General features: G+C 42.3%; 1 pseudogene; it reads left to right on the forward strand.

Moving 5' to 3' along the window:
- Nucleotides 1-3,974: 3,974 nt before the first annotated feature.
- LOC133388622 (trafficking regulator of GLUT4 1-like) lies at nt 3,975-4,371 on the forward strand (annotated as a pseudogene).
- The last annotated feature ends 421 nt before the right edge of the window (nt 4,372-4,792 follow it).

Genomic DNA, 4,792 nt, shown 5'->3' on the forward strand with positions numbered 1-4,792 from the left:
GCCTGCAAGTTCTAAATTCTGAGAAATCTTGACAATCCTGAGTGCAGCTGAAGACTCCAAAAAAAGTAAAAAAATGTGACCCGCGGGTCAGGAGTTCCAAAAATGTGAAACATTTTCAAAGTACACCAAAGTATCTTAAAATGCTGCTCAGGATCTGATTTGGCCAGAAAAGTGGGGGAAACCTGCCTCCAAGCTCTAGATTCTGAGAAAACTTGACAATCCTGTGTGCAGCTCAAGAGTTAAAAAAAAGTCAAAAAATGTGACCCGTGGGTCAGGCTTTCCAAAAATGGGAAAAATTTTCAAAGTGCCTCAAAGGGTCTTAAAATGCTGCTCAGGATCCGATTTGGCCAGAAAAGTGGGGGAAACCGGCCTCCTCAGGCACTATCATTTAAGCATTATGAAAACACATAAGGGAGATTGTGGAGATGAGTGTTGTAGCTCCACATCTTTCTCACCATTCCCATCACCCTCCAGCAAGTGGTGTGTCTGTCTAAAGTGGGGAGCCTCCTATAGTAATCAAGGCTCTCTGTGTATTTTACAATCTTGGAAATTCAGGGTTCTAAAAAAATATGTAACCTCCACAGGTAGTGGAGGCTCGTGGCTCCAATGTCAACGGGGCAGCGAATCTCCTCTGGGTTTTAGTCTGAAGTTTCAAGGAGCTGTCTTTGAAGTTCCTTCATGAGCAAAAAGTAAGGAAGCTGTCCCCCTCGCTTCACTTTTTATTATAAGTTTTGATATTTAATTTTAAAAAGACCCAAACATACATACAAAAAGCAAAAATAAAGTAGTTTCTTAGGGGAAAACAATTTATTTTCAAAATGATCAAAAGTTATTTTTTAAAAAACATCCTATCCAATGCTTGTAGTTGGGCCAGAGAGATGGGTTAGGGATTCTGCTAGTCTACCTCCCACTTTGCTCTTCATCAGTCTCCCAGTCCAAGCTGGTAAAGGTGGTCTCTGTCATGACATTGAAAAAAACCAGGACAGTTGTCTGGAGGGATTTCAATATCTAAATTGAGATCTCCTTAGAGGTACCATCTCAGACCTTGATGGCTGCCATGGAATGGTCTCCAGATAAAATCAGCCAAAACAATCTATTTTTCCATTCAAGATAAGTCATAAATTTTTATCAGCCATTGATTCTTTGGTTGGTGGCTATTTAGAGGCCATTCTTAGGGTTGTCATATTGCCCAGTTAGCTGGGTTTTACCCGGATTCTTTGCATGCCACCCGGCGCCCGTTTAGCCCCTTAGGTGGCCCAGATTTTGCCTATTAGTGAATATATACATACAAATTATAATAAATACAGGGCTACTCCTGAAAATACAGTCTATATATTGAGTCACCTCCCATCCATAATATTTAGGATAACGTACCCTGTGTCCTGACATCATCCCATTGTGCATTTTCTTGCCTCTACCCTCCATTTGATGCAGAGAAATGCATAAATATAGGAGTGATTCTACACACTGTGAGGAAATTCAATCCCTACACTGCACCAGCTATGCAACACCTTGTTGCTACATGAATTATGAGTAATAAGTAATAGCCATATATAGACCTGATTGTATATAATTGAACTGGAATATGAGAATGTGGAAATTGGAGTACATACCATGAATTTACTGAGAGTTACTTTAAGGAAGAACTTGATGAATAGGTTGGGCCTGTGGGGTTTCTTTCCTTCAAATCCTTCTAGCATTTCTCCTCACCCAATTAATATTGCAAACCGATCCTTGCAATATTGTCAACAGCTCTGATCTCATAAGGCATACAAGTGTCACTTGCATACAGTTGGGCCTTCCTTATTGCTACTCATATAAGAGCAAAGAGACACATTCACAAATCTGGACAAATTCATGGAGGATAGTTCTATCTCCAGCCATAAGTCATGATCTCTTTATAGATTGTTTGTCCAATGGCTTAATAACTCTGAATTCCAGAAGCTGGAGACAAACAGCAAGAGATGGTCATTGCCCCCTTGCCCTGTTTGTGAGCTCCCTAGGGACCTCCAGCTGGCCACAGTTGGAAATGGGATGTTGGCCTAGGTTGGTCTGATCTGTCCAGGCAAATATTTTATATTAGAGCACTGAATGCCTTTGGGAGTCTGCCTGCCATACCTGACAATGGAAACGTTGAGTGCACACATGGGTCTGGCTCATGGCCATAGTAGTCCTGATAGAGAATAATCCCATAATAAAGTTGCATTATATTGAGAGCAGAGGAGCAGCAAAGAACTGGCTTTACCATTGTGTAATGTGCTATATGTTTTATTAAAAGGAATTACATTTTTGGCTGTAAACTAAAGTGCATACAAGCAGCCAGCTTTCCTTTATGAACCATCAGAGTGTAGTTAAAGAGTGCAATTGGTAAATTTGCACAATACTTATTTGTTGCCCCTCAATTATTATAGCCTCTTTTCTGTACCAGAGCAATTTTATTAAGCACTTTAGCTATTATGGCAGAGAAATAAATATGTATACTCAATTACTACAGTAATGAGTTGGGGGTACACTTTCTAGCCTTAAAGTGTTTTAATAAAATGAAAATTCATTAGCACTCATGTAATGACACTTTTCCTACAGTGCCCACTCTGGATAGCACAGTAAAATGGAGGGAAGCAAAGAGGAGGCCTGGTTGGTAGGCTAGCATTGCAGCTGTGGGTTTTCTTTAAGCAAAGATTACTATTAAATTAATCAGCATATATCATAGTTTTTGCTGAGCTTGGATTCACTGCTATGTGTAAATAATTGCTGCTTCTTTCTTCATTATCCTAGCTATTCTATTCATGGTTTTATAAGCTGAGGTCTATTTTGAACATTCTTGAGTTCCAGTTAAAACCAGAGAGCCACTTCAGACATTACTAGAGATAGTTGAACCTGCCCCAACCTAATTCGGAACAGGACCTATTAAAATAAATTATTTTAAAACAATTCTAATTTTTTTTTTTCATTTGGCTCCCATTCAGATCTGGGCCCTCCTATGCCCCCAATGGTGTCATTAGGAACCTGATGAAACCTAGAGGCCTTCCCATTGTTCCCACTGCATCGTCTTTCCTTTCCAGAGTTGATGGGGTGTGGCAAGGAGGGCTTGTGGCAACCGTAAACCTTAGATCTGGGATTGAATGTTGCTACAACGGGTGTGGGAGCATTCATTGGTGCCGGGAAGTCCCCATGCTTCCTAGAGCCAATTGGCTGTGCTGTGCAATGTGCATGCTCACAGCAGCATCCAGGTCTTGATCTTGAGTTCCACATTTACTACCAGTCTTCCCTTCCATCTCTTTTCTCCAGAGAGACATTGTGATGGCATGGCAATGGTGCGGAAGCAGAGGAGTCTTGCATCCAGGAGGGCAAAATGGACCTCTTTTGATTTGGCTTCAACTTTGGCAGAATTGGGACCAGATTCTTAATGAGGCCCACACCTTGTTGGAGGTTTTATATCCATGAAATACAATGTCTGAGCTCCCCTCTTCCAAGCCTCATCCCATCACGACACATTACATTTTCTAAGGTGATTGACATGCATGCCTAAACAGGTGAATTTATGTGAATTACACCATACAAGCCAAATTACGCCTAAAAAAGGTAAAAGTATGTGAATGTAACCAACAAAGGTACTACATCAGATGCATGCAGCTTGGACTCAGTGTGCTGCCTTAGGGGCTATGTGATTGGCTTTACAGGACTGGAAAGCTTGTTGTCTGGCACAGTTGGTAACTGAGGGGGCCTTACAAGAGCTGTGTTCTCCAGGGGTCTGGAACCCAGTGACCCTGTCACTATGGTTATTTATTTATTTATTTATTTATTTATTTATTTATTTATTTATTTATTTATTTATTTTATTCAGCTTATATCCCGCCCGACTAGCAAACAGCTCTCTGGGCGGCAAACATAGAAACATATACAATAATAATGAAGGACAACAGAACTCCCGTGTGCCTTCTCTGGGATGATGGGCATCTAGGTGAGGCACAGCCATGGCCATCAACATGGAGGTGTTGCTGGCGAAGGCACTGGAGGGCTCCCCTCCACCTGCAGACTCCCAGGAGATGGAGAAGCTGCTGACCGATGTCGGGCAAGCCCCCAAGGCCTTCTTAGCCGGCAGTGGGGACGACGGAGCACCAGGCGAGACAGAGAAGAATGGCCACCACAGCCTGCCTTACCGATCTAGCTCGGGGGGGGAAGCTGGAGGACAAGTCGCTTTCGCCGTTGAGGCTTAGCTTGGGGCGCGTCTCCTCCATGGCCACCAACTCCAACCTGCATGAGCTGGGCCACTCGTGGGACTACCTGCCGCTTGCCATCTTCTCATGCTTTTGCCCCATCTGGCCCCTTAACATCCTGGCCTTGGTCTTCTCTATTACGGGAAGAATCTGATGATGTTGGTGAGCAAATCCTTTGCAACAGCTGCTCAATGTTTGAGGACTAAAATTCCTGAAGTGACAGTACTGCATTTTAAGGACAGATTACCTCCAGGCCTCTAAAAAACCTTGTTTTCTTAACTATGTTAATATTTTGTTATTTAAATTTTTGTGCACTGTATTTTTTTTCTGATGTGTATTTTGGTTTTGTGTTTATTTTTTTGTGAGCCGCCTTGAGGGCCTTTTGGATGATTAATGGTGCCGGGTGAGTTTCCTCTTTGCTCTCTCCCCGGCCAAACTCTTAACCTTATTTAGAGAACCCCTTGGACAGTACTATTTCAAAAGAGGCAAGATCTCTAAGGCTTGCTGCTTGCTGCTCTGATTGTATCATTCTCGGAAGAAGAAAAGCAGCCCGATATTTAGTCTAGTAAATAGTA

Source organism: Rhineura floridana, chromosome 7 (genome assembly GCF_030035675.1).
Source record: "Rhineura floridana isolate rRhiFlo1 chromosome 7, rRhiFlo1.hap2, whole genome shotgun sequence".
Classification (NCBI taxonomy): domain Eukaryota; kingdom Metazoa; phylum Chordata; class Lepidosauria; order Squamata; family Rhineuridae; genus Rhineura; species Rhineura floridana.